The sequence below is a fragment of the Bos taurus genome, chromosome 18 (assembly GCF_002263795.3).
Source record: "Bos taurus isolate L1 Dominette 01449 registration number 42190680 breed Hereford chromosome 18, ARS-UCD2.0, whole genome shotgun sequence".
In the NCBI taxonomy this organism is placed as follows: domain Eukaryota; kingdom Metazoa; phylum Chordata; class Mammalia; order Artiodactyla; family Bovidae; genus Bos; species Bos taurus.
Window position 1 is genome coordinate 65,614,054 of NC_037345.1, and position 16,372 is coordinate 65,630,425.

Sequence of the window (16,372 nt, forward strand, 5' to 3'; positions counted from 1 at the left end):
AACAACAGGATAACCTAAATTTTGTCCCTATCCCAAGCCTGCCCATCAGACCCACTGGACTATGCTGAGGGCCCTTTGTGAATGATGTGACTCTGTTTTGTTCTCTAAGTTTATCTGCCCCATCTCAAGCACAGCTTACCATCTTGCTGGGGTCTCTGCTGACCTTCAGAAGACCTTTCTTTCAGCTGTCAATGTCCAGAAAAGCAAGACGTCTGAGAAAATGGCTTATTTATATATGATGCAGTACATTGTAATATGACCATTTTCATGTCCACAATTGGAAACTTCGCCTGGCTTATCTTCTTGCTCTCTTCCAAGTTTACTCCTGAGGAAATCAAAGCCTTCTGATCTTTGTCTATGCTGTTCTTGTTATAAAGAAGAACATTGTGTTCAAAGGTGTGCTCCTTGGTATCTCAGCAGAAAGGATGCAAAAACTAAGGATTTAATCCGCCTGCTTTCTAACCTAGAATGAAAGAGTGAAATGCCCATCCCTCTGGGATGCTGTGTTGTGTGCTCCAGTTACACAGCACAATTGCCTTTCTTGTTTGTTTGCTGTTCCCACTGTGGTTGCATCCTATCGAAGTTAAATACAAAACATAAACATCAACAATTGGAAGGAAGGAAAATTGGCCATGGCACAGGTCAGCTTGTAGAAATCGTTCCAGAAAAATATCCCCCAGAAGGAATACTGGGTTGTCAGAGCGTCGAGTTGAATGGAAGAAGTATTCTGGAAGGGTACAGCGGCTGTTCTAAGCACAGTGTCAGAGTGTCCAACCATCAGAACTCACTGCTGAGATGTGATGGGTGAGTTTCAGGACCTGTCAGAACTTTCCTTTGTCCAATTCTGTTCTTTGGATGCTTGAGTGTCACACCCAGTAGGGTTTCCACAGTAGCAGAGCCAGGCTTGCAGCTCATCTCCAGAGGTTCCACAGGATGCCTCGAAGCCTCGGGTTTGTCTCCGCCACCCTGTCACTCTCTGGGCTTGTCTTGTGGACTTCTCCATCAACTCTCATTATCACAGCGCCTCTGTTGTCATGCCTTGGCCTCCACCACCTTCCATTTCATTCTTAGCAAATAACCTATTTACGTGGCTCAGAAGAGGTATGTTTTCAGACAGGCAGTGACTCACACCTCTGTGAGGTGGCGCCATTTTATGTATAAGGAAAATCTGGCCCAGGACAAACATAACCTTCCCAGGGTTGCACAGCTAGGAGTTGGAGGCAGCATTTGAAGTCAGCACCCCATTAACAGTGGCTTAAACAGATCAGACTTTGCTTGAAGGCTGTGTCTTCAGTGGCTCTGCGCCATCAGAGGCAGTGGCTTCTCTCCCAGCCTGTCCCTCATGGTCACAGGGAGACCACTGCAGCCTCAGCCGATGCACCCACCATCATCAGGACTGGAGGAGGGAAAAAGGCAGCCAGTACTCATCACCTGTGAGGTTTCAAAAAACGACTCTCCCAGAAGCTTTCATCCAATGCCTCCATGTCTTGCTGGCCAAGACTGAATCGCTTAGCTTCTCTAACCTCCGTGGTTGAGACTATACCTGAGAAAAAGCCTCAGAAGAGGTTAATGGTGGGCAGCTGGCAGCGCCCGTCGCCTTTCTCCCCAGTCTCTTTCTTGAGGAATCTGCAGCGCTCCCTCTTTGGGTCAGGCACCACCGCCTCTTCAACGCCTGGCTTGTCCCGCTTGCCGACCAGGCCCCCCACAGTCCTCGGTCCCCTGGCATGCTGGAGCACTGTGCTTGCCCAGATCCCTTCTACCTCTCAAGGGGCCTCTTGCCCTCCCCTCCTCAACTCCTGGGGCCCCTGGGCTGCTGTCCCAGAGGCGCATCTTGAGCTCTACACACTCCCAAGATGTCCCAGTCAACACCGTGGCTATGTGCTGCTCACTCCCAGGTCCTGGTCTCGGAACTTCAGGCTGGAACAGCAGCTGCATGCTGCCGGAAGCTCCCCCTGGATGCCTGGCAAACTCTGGAAACCGCCTACCCAGAGGGAAATGCCACTTTCCATCCCAAACCTGTGCTTCCTTCCCTGCTCCCTTTCTCGAGGATTGTTGCCACCTGCCATCCCATCCCTCAATCCAAAAGATACCAATAGACATCCTGTTGATTTTACTGCGTAAGCAGCTTGGCTGTCTTCTTTGTTCCATTTCCTTCCCACTGCTGCCACTGACGCAGGATGACCGGGAGAAGCCTGGTCACTAGTGCCCTCCATTTGTGACGGCCCCATCGTTGGTGTGGGGGTGCAGACTTGGAATGCCCCCACCACTAGCGTGCTCTGACTCGGGGAGACCCCGCGGTAACTGGACAGCTCAGAAGCCAGGCCTGCGACTGCCCCGTCCCCTCCGCTACGGCCCGCACAGTGGCAGCTGCAGAAGGGTCGTGTCTCCACAGTTCTTAGAGTGGGCACTGGGCGGGCTGAGGCTCCAGTCACCTCGTCTGTTAAGCTGGGAAGAAGCTTGTCACCATCAGTGATTGCGGCCCTCTCCATGCAGTGCAGCTATTTTGGAATTTTCCATTTCTCATTTCGGGTCACCTTTTCTAGGCATCATATTCCTACTAATTTCTTTACAGATACTTTGAAACCAAGTCAGATAAGAAACTCCTCAGGGGAAATTGCTGTAAACTAGAGAAAGTGTATCATTTTATCAGTTTATCAAAGTAATGCAAAATCTTTGTAGCAAAACCTGGAAAATGCACAAAAGTAAAATACACAAAAGTATGAAGGCTTATTTAAAATTCAGTTCCTCATACTTCCACCATCCAGGGCTGTTCATTACCTTAAGATTTTGTTAATTTTCTTTGTAATTTTTTTTTTGAAATATACATGTGTGTATACATAGAGTGAACATTAAATCTTATACACAGCAAAAATACGTATAGTTATCTTTTGTTTACAAAGTTCTCTTGTAATGTGCTTCTTACTATATTTTGAACATTTTCCTGTGAAGATGGATTTTTAAATTAACATTCAGGAGGGTTGTAGCCATGTGATCTCCACCCACCATCTTACCTAAACTTTCACTTTTATCTAAAAGGGGGCGAAGGGATTCATATACATTTCTTAGGGGATATGAATTGATACAGCCTCTGTGAAGGTTATTTTGTTGGTTGCTATCTAAATTACAGCAATCTTTGTCCCAGCAAGCCATTTGCTGGAAATGAATCCTACAGATACATTTCTACCCGCACAAACTGTGCTTGTGTAGTTTTTACTATGATATTGATTTCAGAAAGTGAACATTTAGAATCAGCCTTGGCATCCACCACATGGGACTAGCTAAGTGATTTCTGGTGGACTGGCTGGCTGTTACACAGCCCTTGAAATGAGGACTGTCTTTATGAACGTGTATGGAAAAGAGCACCAAGATACATTGTCTATGAAAAGGTATAAAACTGTATGATAGGTTTCCATTTGTGTAAAGAGGAAGCCATTGCTTACACATACACAAACACACTGAATCTGAAGGGTACAAGGTTACCAGACATACTGCTTGCTTTTGGGGAGGAGAATTGGAGGGAGGGGGAAGATGAGGAATAATTTTCACTCTATATCTTTTGATATTTTTGGAATTTTGAAACATGTAAAAATATTACCAGTTCAAAGAATAAATTTAAACAAAACCTTAGTTCTTTCAAATTAAACTAAGTTTGAGTTTGTTTCATTGTTCACTGTCTCCCCCTTCTTAAATGTCCACATGACTGTGTGTCTTGGTCACATCTGTTTTATATGATACAATGGTAAAGAATCCACCTTTGTCATATAGAAGAGATGTGGGTTCGATCCCTGGATTGGGAAGATCCCCTGGAGGAGGGCATGGCAACTCACTCCAGTATGCTTGCCGGGATAATCCCATGGACAGAGGAGCCTGGCAGGCTACAGCCCAAGAGATCACAAGGAGTCAAACATGACTGACTGTGTACATGTGTGTGTTGAGGCAACAGTACCAATTGAGAATAAGATATCCTAGGCCCTATGAAGTTTCCTGCCAGCTAGTTGTTGCACACACATTTCCAATCAATAAACCAATCTACAGTACGAATAGAAAAAAAAATTTTGTTTGAGCCAAACTGAGGACTATAGCCTGGGAGACAGCATCTCAGATAACCCTGAGAAACTGCTCCATTGAAGCATGGTTTCAGTGCAGTTTTATGTCTTGTCAGAACAAAAAACATCACACAACTCAAGGATACATTCCTTCAAGGTTTCAAAACAAAAAACCACCAGATCAACAGTGAGTCAGGATGGCCTTGGCACCTGGGAAGGGAGCCTTATTGTTGAAGGAGGACCAGCATTGGTGTCCCAAGAAGCAAGGCATTTAATCTTTTTTTTAGTTCTACCAGTTTATTGCTACCAACTCATCTCGCTCCACCCTCATGCACACATGCTCAGACATGTCACCCCATAGACTGCAGCCCAGCAGGCTCCTCTGTCTATGGACTTTTCCAGGTAACAATACTGGAGTGGGTTGCCATATCCTTCTCCTAATCTTTATTTTTAACATGGACATTAGTTCTGGTCAGTGCACCCTTTTCTTTGGTGATAAAAGCAGAGAGTGTATGTATGACAGGCTGTAAGTGGGCTGTTTTAGTTAGCATAAATATCAAGATAAATCATTTATAACCCAGAATGACTTCCCCATAGCTCAATACATTAAAAATTCCTTTTGTTAATACTTGTATATGGGCCAAGAGGAAGAGGAAAAAAAATATATATGCAGTATAGCTAAAAGGACACAGAGAATGCCACACGCTTGCGCCTCCCGTCCTTTCTGCCATCTTTCTGTGCTGCCAGAATGGTGCACGTGAATGTCCTAGCTGATATTCTCAAGAGTATCAACAAAGAGGAAAAGAGGTAAATGCCCGGTGCTAATTAGACTATCATTGGATATCTCGTGGAGATACCCCACGTCCAAGGTAAGAGAAACCCAAGTAAGATGGTAGGTGTTGCAAGAGGGCATCAGAGGGCAAACACACTGAAACCATACTCAGAAAACTAGTCAATCTAATCACACTAGGACCACAGCCTTGTCTAACTCAATGAAACTAAGCCATGCCCATGGGGCCACCAAAGACGGGCAGGTCATGGTGGAGAGATCTGACAGAATGTGGTCCACTGGAGAAGGGAATGGCAAACCGCTTCAGTATTCTTGCCTTGAGAACCCTATGAACAGTATGAAAAGGCAAAATGGTAGGATACTGAAAGAGGAACTCCCCAGGTCAGTAGGTGTCCAATATGCTACTGGATATCAGTGGAGAAATAACTCCACAAAGAATGAAGGAATGGAGCCAAAGCAAAAACAGTACCCAATTGTGGATGTGACTGGTGATAGAAGCAAGGTCCAATGCTGTAAAGAGCAATATTGCATAGGAACCTGGAATGTCAGGTCCATGAATCAAGGCAAATTGGAATTGGTCAAACAGGAGATGGCAAGAGTGAACGTTGACATTCTAGGAATCAGCGAACTAAAATGGACTGGAATGGGTGAATTTAACTCTGATGACCATTATATCTACTACTCTGGGCAGGAATCCCTTAGAAGAAATGGAGTAGCTATCATGGTCAACAAAAGAGGCCGAAAGGCAGTACTTGGATGCAATCTCAAAAACGACAGGATGATCTCTGTTCGATTCCAAGGCAAACCATTCAATATCACAGTAATCCAACTCTATGCCCCAACCAGTAATGCTGAAGAAGCTGAAGTTGAACGGTTCTATGAGGACCTACAAGATCTTTTAGAACTAACACCCAAAAAAGATGTCCTTTTCATTATAGGGGACTGGAATGCAAAAGTAGGAAGTCAAGAAACACCTGGAGCAACAGGCAAATTTGTCCTTGGAATACGGAATGAAGCAGGGCAAAGACAAACATTTTGCCAAGAAAATACACTGGTCATAGCAAACACCCTCTTCCAACAACACAAGAATCTACACATGGACATCACCAGATGGTCAACACCAAAATCAGATTGATTATATTCTTTGCAGCCAAAGATGGAGAAGCTCTTTAGAGTCAACAAAAACAAGACCAGGAGCTGACAGTGGCTCAGATCATGAACTCCTTATTGCCAAATTCAGACTGAAATTGAAGAAAGTAGGGAAAACCACTAGACCATTCATGTATGACCTAAATCAAATCCCTTATGATTATACAGTGGAAGTGAGAAATAGATTTAAGGGACTAGATCTGATAGATAAGACTGCCTGATGAACTATGGACGGAGATTCATGACATTGTACAGGAGACAGGGATCAAGACCATCCCCATGGAAAAGAAATGCAAAAAAGCAAAATGGCTGTCTGAGGAGGCCTTACAAATAGCTGTGAAAAGAATAGAAGCAAAAAGCAAAGGAGAAAAGGAAAGATATAAGCATCTGAATGCAGAGTTCCAAAGAATAGCAAGAAGAGATAAGAAAGCCTTCCTCAAAAAAAAAAAAGAAAGAAAGAAAGAAAGAAAGCCTTCCTCAGCGATCAGTGCAAAGAAAGAGAGGAAAACAACAGAATGGGAAAGACGAGAGATCTCTTCAAGAAAATTAGAGATACCAAGGGAACATTTCATGCAAAGATGGGCTTGATAAAGGACAGAAATGGTATGGACCTAACAGAAGCAGAAGATATTAAGAAGAGGTGGCAAGAATACACAGAAGAACTGTACAAAAAAGATCTTCACGACCAAGATAATCACGATGGTGTGATCACTCACCTGAAGCCAGACATGCTGGAATGTGAAGTCAAGTGGGCCTTAGGAAGCATCACTATGAACAAAGCTAGTGGAGGTGATGGAATTCCAGTTGAGCTATTTCAAATCCTGAAAGATGATGCTGTGAAAGTGTTGCACTCAATATGCCAGCAAATTTGGAAAATTCAGCAGTGGCCACAGGACTATAAAAGGTCAGTTTTCTTTTCTTTTCTTTTTTTTTTTTTATTCTTTGATAGATTCTTTTTTTTTTTTTTTAAACTTTACGTAATTGTATTAGTTTTGCCAAATATCAAAATGAATCCGCCACAGGCATACATGTGTTCCCCATCCTGAACCCTCCTCCCTCCTCCCTCCCCACACCATCCCTCTGGGTCGTCCCAGTGCACCAGCCCCAAGCATCCAGTATCGCGCATCGAACCTGGACTGGCAACTCGTTTCTTACAAGATATTCTACATGTTTCAATGTCACTCTCCCAAATCTTCCCACCCTCTCCCTCTCCCACAGAGTCCATAAGACTGTTCTATACATCAGTGTCTCTTTTGCTGTCTCGTACACCAGGTTATTGTTACCATCTTTCTAAATTCCATATATATGCGTTAGTATACTGTATTTATGTTTTTCCTTCTGGCTTACTTCACTCTGTATAATAGGCTCCAGTTTCATCCACCTCATTAGAACTGATTCAAATGTATTCTTTTTAATGGCTGAGTAATACTCCATTGTGTATATGTACCACAGCTTTCTTATCCATTCATCTGCTGATGGACATCTAGGTTGCTTCCATGTCCTGGCTATTATAAACAGTGCTGCGATGAACATTGGGGTACACGTGTCTCTTTCCCTTCTGGTTTCCTCAGTGTGTATGCCCAGCAGTGGGATTGCTGGATCATAAGGCAGTTCTATTTCCAGTTTTTGACATACATCACAGCAGGATCCTCTATGACCCACCTCCCAGAATATTGGAAATAAAAGCAAAAATAAACAAATGGGACCTAATTAACCTTAAAAGCTTCTGCACATCAAAGGAAACTATTAGCAAGGTGAAAAGACAGACTTCAGAATGGGAGAAAATAATAGCAAATGAAGCAACTGACAAACAACTAATCTCAAAAATATACAAGCAACTCCTACAGCTCAACTCCAGAAAAATAAATGACCCAATCAAAAAATGGGCCAAAGAACTAAATAGACATTTCTCCAAAGAAGACATACAGATGGCTAACAAACACATGAAAAGATGCTCAACATCACTCATTATCAGAGAAATGCAAATCAAAACCACTATGAGGTACCATTTCACACCAGTCAGAATGGCTGCGATCCAAAAGTCTACAAATAATAAGTGCTGGAGAGGGTGTGGAGAAAAGGGAACCCTCTTACACTGTTGGTGGGAATGCAAACTAGTACAGCCACTATGGAGAACAGTGTGGAGATTCCTTAAAAAGGTCAGTTTTCATTCCAGTCCCAAAGAAAGGCAATGCCAAAGAATGCTCAAACTACTGCACAATTGCACTCATCTCACACGCTAGTAAAGTAATGCTCAAAATTCTCCAAGCCAGGCTTCAGCAATACATGAACCGTGAACTTCCAGGTGTTCAAGCTGGTTTTAGAAAAGGCAGAGGAACCAGAGATCAAATTGCCAACATCCGCTGGATCATGGAAAACGCAAGAGAGTGCCAGAAAAAACATCTATTTCTGCTTTATTGACTATGCCAAAGCCTTTGTGTGGATCACAATAAACTGTGGAAACTTCTGAAAGAGATGAGAATACCAGACCACCTGACCTGCCTCTTGAGAAACCTATATGCAAGTTAGGAAGCAACAGTTAGAACTGGACGTGGAACAACAGACTGGTTCCAAATAGCAAAAGGAGTACGTCAAGGCTGTATATTGTCACCCTGCTTATTTCACTTCTATGCAGAGTACATCATGAGAAACGCTGAGCTGGAAGAAGCACAAGCTGGAATCAAGATTGCCGGGAGAAATATCAATAACCTCAGATATGCAAATGACACCACCCTTATGGCAGAAAGTGAAGAGGAACTAAAAAGCCTCTTGATGAAAGTGAAAGTGAAGAGTGAAATGGTTGGCTTAAAGCTTAACATTCAGAGATGAAGATCATGGCATCTGGTCCCATCACTTCATGGGAAATAGATGGGGAAACAGTGGAAACAGTGTCAGACTTTATTTTGGGGGGCTCCAAAATCACTGCAGATGGTGATTGCAGCCATAAAATTAAAAGACGCTTACTCCTTGGAAGAAAAGTTATGACCAACCTAGATAGCATATTGAAAAGCAGAGACATTACTTTGCCAACTAAGGTCCGTCTAGTCAAGGCTATGCTTTTTCCAGTGGTCGTGTATGGATGTGAGAGTTGGACTGTGAAGAAAGCTGAGCTCTGAAGAATTGATGCTTTTGAACTGTGGTGTTGGAGAACACTCTTGAGAGTCCCTTGGACTGCAAGGAGATCCAACCAGTCCATTCTAAAGGAGATCCGTCCTGGGTGTTCATTGGAAGGACTGATGCTGAAGCTGAAACTCCAATACTTTGGCCACCTCATGCGAAGAGTTGACTCATTGTAAAAGACTGATACTGGGGGGGATTGGGGGTTGGAGGAGAAGGGGACGACAGAGGATGAGATGGCTGGATGGCATCACTGACTCGATGGACATGAGTCTGAGTGAACTCTGGGAATTGGTGATGGACAGGGAGGCCTGGCATGCTGCAATTCATGGGGTTGCAAAGAGTCGTACACAACTGAGTGACTGAACTGAACTGAACTGAATTATACGCTGCTCCAAAGTCATCATCAGGTTTCTAATTGTGATGATGAAGCATTATTACATTGGCAAATTTGAAATCATTGATGATCACAGGGCTGGGAAAATTGTTGTGAACCTCACAGGCAGGCTGAATAACTGTGGAGGTTTGCCCAGTAGTCATGTATGGATGTGAGAGTTGGACTGTGAAGAAAGCTAAGCGCCGAAGAATTGATGCTTTTGAACTGTGGTGTTGGGGAAGACTCTTGAGAGTCCCTTGGACTGCAAGGAGATCCAACCAGTCCAATCTAAAGGAGGTCAGTCCTGGGTGTTCTTTGGAAGAATGATGCTAAAGCTGAAACTCCAATACTTTGGCCACCTCATGCGAAGAGTTGACTCATTGTAAAAGACTGATACTGGGGGGGGTTGGGGGTTGGAGGAGAAGGGGATGACAGAGGATGAGATGGCTGGATGGCATCACTGACTCGATGGACATGAGTCTGAGTGAACTCTGGGAATTGGTGATGGACAGGGAGGCCTGGCGTGCTGCAATTCATGGAGTCGCAAAGAGTCAGATACGACTGAGCAACTGAACTGAACTGAACTGCTGCTGTTAAGTCACTGCAGTCGTGTCCGACTCTGTGTGACCCCATAGACAGCAGCCCACCAGGGCTGTGGGACTGGGGAGACAGAAGGGGGCGCGGGGCGTGCCAGGGGGCGGGGAAGCCAGCTGTGCTGTGCCGGCAGGTGAGACCTCAGGTGTGTATCCAGGTGCGACCCCGCTTGTGTGAACCACCTGTGGATGCAGGTGTGCCCTTGCGGCTGTGGGTCTATGCTCTGAACCCCTTAGCCATCACTCCCAGTTCATTTATTCTTCAGCCCCTGGAAAACGTTAACCTACTTTCTGTCTCTGCTCTGGACATTTCCTGTAAATGGTGTCATATAATATGTGCTCTTTTTGTGTATGGCTTTTCTCATTGAAAATATTTTCTGAGCTTCCCTGGTGGCTCAGTGGTAAAAAAAAAAAAAAAAAAAAATCCGCCTGTCAGTGCAGGAGACATGAGTTTGATCCCTGATCTGAGAAGATCCCAAAGGCCGCAGAGCGACTAAGCAGACACCCAGATGTGTTCCCTGCGGTGCTGGAATAAACGCCGCCCTGAGACCGGGAGATGACGCGAGGATTGGGTTCCGCCTTAAGAAGCAGTTGGTCCGTTTGACCACCTCGTGGCAAAGGCAGTGTGGGAACGGGCAGCCCTTGTTCCATCCGGATGTTGAAATGCCTACTGAGAGCCATGCATGTGTTTCCATCACAGGCATGAGCCCTTCACTCCCGCACAGCTTTCCTCAGGGCTTCCCTATGACCACCAAGCTAAATTCTGACTCAAGCCAACCTTGAAGCCCCTGCTCTCCCCACTGTGGCCCGCCTTTTCCAGACTCATGTCTCATCATTCCATGGGGAGCCCGGGATGATCAAACCTGTCTCCTTCCTGCTCCTCCGTCAGCCCAGCTTCTTCTGGTTTCCTGTCCACAGCATCAGCTCTCGTCAGTGCAGCTGCTTCCAGGTGCTGTGCCATGAAGGGAATTCAGGATGGAGAAAAACAGGAAGCACTCTGTGCTTTGGATACTGGCCCTGGATACTTAAGATACCTATCTAAGGAATAATTTCAATGAGCCCAGACTCCGGAATCATACACGGAAAAGCACTAAAATTAACTTGAAGTGTCTGATCTGTGTGATTGGCAGTAACCTTTTGATGTTCAACTATATCAGAAGTTGTGTTTCCCCCCACCCCCCACCCAGAAAATGAAACATACCTCTCTATACCCTGGCTCCTCCCTTACCTCTTTAATGAACAGTGTTATTGTGAATATTTCTGTATAATATTTTGTGCTTTCATTTCTCTTGGAATTGGTGGTGTGTATGTTCTCAGTCACTCAGTCGTGTCTGACTCTTTGTGGACCCCAGGGGCTGTAGCCCCCAGGCTTCCCCATGTATGAGAGTGTCCGTCTCTCCACATCCTCACCAGCGCTAGTTACCTTTCTGGTGGCGGCCATCCTCGCAGATGTGAAGTGGCATCACATTGTGGCTTTGATTTGCATTTCCCTGAATACAAAGGATGTTGAGCATCATTTGCATGTTTTCACCCATGTATTATATTTATATGCTCCTCCCTTACCTCTTTAATGAACAGTGTTATTGTGAATATTTCTGTATAATATTTTGTGCTTTCATTTCTCTTGGAATTGGTGGTGTGTATGTTCTCAGTCACTCAGTCGTGTCTGACTCTTTGTGACCCCAGGGGCTGTAGCCCACCAGGCTTCTTTCTCTCTCCATGGAATTTTCCAGTCAAGAATACTGGGACAAGTTGCCATTTCCTACTTCAGGGGAACTTATTGATCAGGTATTGGACTCATCTTTGCATCTCCTGCACTGGCAGGTGGATTCTTAACCACTGTACCACTGTGCCACCTGTGAAGCCCCGGAATTTCTGGGTCATAAGATAACTATGTTTAACTTTTTGTGGAACTGCTAACCTGTTTTCCATAGGGGCTGCTTCGTTTTACATCTCCACCGGCCTTGTATGAGAGTGTCCGTCTCTCCACATCCTCACCAGCGCTAGTTACCTTTCTGGTGGCGGCCATCCTCGCAGATGTGAAGTGGCATCACATTGTGGCTTTGATTTGCATTTCCCTGAATACAAAGGATGTTGAGCATCCATTTGCATGTTTTCTTTACCCATTTGTATTATATTTATATGTCTGCATTGGGTGGCTTGCAGGATCTTAGTTTCCCAGCCAGGGTTCTAACCCTGCTCCCCCACCCCCACCCTAGCAGTGGAAATGAAGTGCTTAACCACTGGCCTGCTAGGGAATGTCCTCCCCACTTTTAAACTGGGTTACTTAAGGGTTTTGTTGTTGTTGTAAGAGTTCTTTATATATCCTGGATGCTAGTTGTGTATTTGTGTGTCTGCGTGTCTTTATGTGGGTCTGTATGTCTGTGTGAGCCTAAGTGTATGTCTATATCTAAGTGGGCACAACTTTTCTTCCCACTCACTGGACATGGAGATTCCCAGGTGGCAGTCGTAAAAAACAAAACAAAACAAAAAAAACACCACCTGCCAATGCAGGACATGCAAGAGACACTGGTTTGGTCACTGGGTTGGGAAGATCCCCTGGAGGAGGAAATGGCAACCCACTCCAGTATTCTCACCTGGAGAATCCTGTGGACAGAGGAGCCTGGCAGGCTACAGTCCATGGGGTTGCAAAGAGTTGGACACGACTGAAATGACTGAGCACAACAAACACGTGGACATGGAGATGCAAAGCGCATCATGATCAGCTGGATAGAGGGATGAGTGTGTGCGTACGTGCTGAGCTGTGTCTGACTCTTTGCAACCATATGGACTATAGCCCGCCAGGCTCCTCTGTCCATGGGATTTTCCTGGCAAGAACACTGGGGCACATTGACATTTCTTCCTCCAGGGGATCTTCTTGCCTCAAGGAAGGAACCCAGGTCTCCTGCATCTACTGCACTAAAGGCAGATTCATAGAAGGGAAGAGTATCCTGGATTACAGGCGAGTCCAATGTAATCACAAGGGTCCACATAAGTGAAGAAGAGATGCAGGAGATAGGTTCAAGCCAGAGAAGGAGTGATGAAGGAAAGACAGGGACACAGAACAAGGAATGCAGGTAGCCTCCGGAAGGTGGAAGAGGCAGTGAGATGGATTTCTTCCTTATGGCCTCTAGAGGAAACCAGCCCTGCCAACATGGTGATTTTTGCCCAGTGAGACCCATCTGGGGATTCTGACCTCCAGAAATGTAATAGATTTGTTGTTATGAGCCACTGCATGCTGTGATTACAGTAGCAATAGGAAACAAATACAGCCTCTCTAGACAGGAGCCAGGCCAAGTTAGCAGAGCTAACTCCACCCACGTGTAAAATAGGAAAAAGGGCATGACGGTTCACAGAAATGATAAAACAGGAACCAGAAAAATCGGGTTCCTTTTACTGGTGAGAGGCAAGTTTAGCTTGGAGGCAGGGAGGTAAAAAGGGAAGTACCATGAGACATCAGTGATGTGAAATTGGACTTGGTGGAGAGGGCAGGACTGAAGGGTAGGAAGCAGGAGCTGCCAAAGAGAAAGCCTCCTGTTGGTGCAAAAAAGGAGAAGGTCACAGGCAGAGTTGGCAGTCTAGATGAACTGACCAGGGTCAGTAAATGCCTGGTGTGCAAATGGAGCTCTGCAGACACGGTTTATTGTTATGATTTTGGGGGCTGTGCCTTTGCAAACAGAAGTGGGACAGAAGACCAGAGGAATGCCAACTAGACCCAAATATGTGAAGGCCACCAGTGCCACCCACAGGCCAAAGCCCAGCACTTGACAGGTGACGTGGGTCTTGGTTGGGTAAAGTGAAGGATGCCTTGGATTAGGGTGTCCCTGGTGTGCCAACCAGTGGTCAGGAAATGCAAAGGGACCATTTACACAAAATATACAGAACACACATCTACAGATGCAGGACGCAGATGAGTGGGTGTCCAGGGGTGGGGCATCGGGAATAGGGAGTGACTGCTAATGGGTATGGGGATTCTTTCAGTTCAGTTCAGTCACTCAGTTGTATCCGACTCTTTTCTAACCCATGAATTGCAGCACGCCAGGCCTCCCTGTCCATCACCAACTCCCGGAGTTCACCCAAACTCACGTGCATTGAGTCAGTGATGCCATACAGCCATCTCATCCTCTGTCGTCCCCTTCTCCTCCTGCCCCCAACCCCTCCCAGCATCAGAGTCTTTTCCAATGAGTCAACTCTTCACATGAGGTGGCCAAAGTATCGGAGTTTCAGCTTTAGCATCAGTCCTTTGGTGAACACCCAGGACTGATCTCCTTTATGATGGACTGGTTGGAACTCCTTGCAGTCCAAGGGACTCTCAAGAGTCTTCAACACCACAGTTCAAAAGCATCAATTCGTCGGCGCTCAGCTTTCTTCACAGTCCAACTCCCACGTCCATACATGACCACTGGAAAAACCATAGCCTTGACTAGACGGACCTTTGTTGGCAAAGTAATGTCTCTGCTTTTCAATATGCTATCTAGGTTGGTCATAACTTTCCTTCCCAGGAGTAAGTGTCTTTTAATTTCATGGCTGCAATCACTATCTGCAGTGATTTTGGAGCCCCAAAAAATAAAGTCTGACACTGTTTCCACTGTTTCCCCATCTATTTCCCATGAAGTGATGGGACCAGATGCCATGATCTTAGTTTTCTGAATGTTGAACTTTAAGCCAACATTTTCACTCTCCACTTTCACTGTCATCAAGAGGCTTTTTAGTTCCTCTTCACTTTCTGCCATAAGGGTGGTGTCATTTGCATATCTGAGGTTATTGATATTTCTCCCGGCAATCTTGATTCTAGCTTGTGCTTCTTCCAGAGTTTCTCATGATGTACTCTGCATATAAGTGAAATAAGCAGGGTGACAATATACAGCCTTGACGTACTCCTTTTGCTATTTGGAACCAGTCTGTTGTTCCATGTCCAGTTCTAACTGTTGCTTCCTGACCTGCATATAGGTTTCTCAAGAGGCAGGTCAGAGGGTCTGGTATTCCCATCTCTTTCAGAAGTTTCCACAGTTTATTGTGATCCACACAGTCAAAGGCTTTGGCATAGTCAATAAAGCAGAAATAGATGTTTTTCTGGAAGTCTCTTGCTTTTTCCATGATCCAGTGGATGTTGGCAATTTGATCTCTGGTTCCTCTGCCTTTTCTAAAACCAGCTTGAACATCTGGAAGTTCACTGTTCACGTATTCCTGAAGCCTGGCTTGGAGAATTTTGAGCATTACTTTACTAGCATGTGAGATGAGTGCAATTGTGTGGTAGTTTGAGCATTCTTTGGCATTGCCTTTCTTTGGGACTGGAATGAAAACTGACCTTTTCCAGTCCTGTGGCCACTGCTGAATTTTCCAAATTTGCTGGCATATTGAGTGCAACACTTTCACAGCATCATCTTTCAGGATTTGAAATAGCTCAACTGGAATTCCATCACGTCCACTAGCTTTGTTCGTAGTGATGCTTCCTAAGGCCCACTTGACTTCACATTCCAGCATGTCTGGCTTTAGGTGAGTGATCACACCATCGTGATTATCTTGGTCGTGAAGATCTTTTTTGTACAGTTCTGTGTATTCTTGCCACGTCTTCTTAATATCTTCTGCTTCTGTTAGGTCCATACCATTTCTGTCCTTTATCAAGCCCATCTTTGCATGAAATGTTCCCTTGCTATCTCTAATTTTCTCAAAGAGATCTCTAGTCTTTCCCATTCTAGTCTTTCCTCTGTTTCTTTGCATTGATCGCTGAGGAAGGCTCTCTTATCTCTCCTTGCTATTCTTTGGAACTCTGCATTCAGATGTTTATATCTTTCCTTTTCTCCTTTGCTTTTTGCTTCTATTCTTTTCACAGCTATTTGTAAGGCCTCCTCAGACAGCCATTTTGCTTTTTTGCATTTCTTTTCCATGGGGATGGTCTTGATCCCTGTCTCCTGTACAATGTCACGAAGCTCCGTCCATAGTTCATCAGGCACTCTATCAGATCCAGTCCCTTAAATCTATTTCTCACTTCGACTGTATAATCATAAGGGATTTGATTTAGGTCATACCTGAATGGTCTAGTGGTTTTCCCTACTTTCTTCAATTTCAGTCTGAATTTGGCAATAAGGAGTTCATGATCTAAGCCACAGTCAGCTCCTGGTCTTGTTTTTGTTGATTCTAAAGAGCTTCTCCGTCTTTGGCTGCAAAGATTATAATCAATCTGATTTTGGTGTTGACCATCTGGTGATGTCCATGTGTAGAGTCTTCTCTTGTGTTGATGAAAGTGAAAGTGGAGAGTGAAAATGTTGGCTTAAAGTTCAACATTCAGAAAACGAAGATC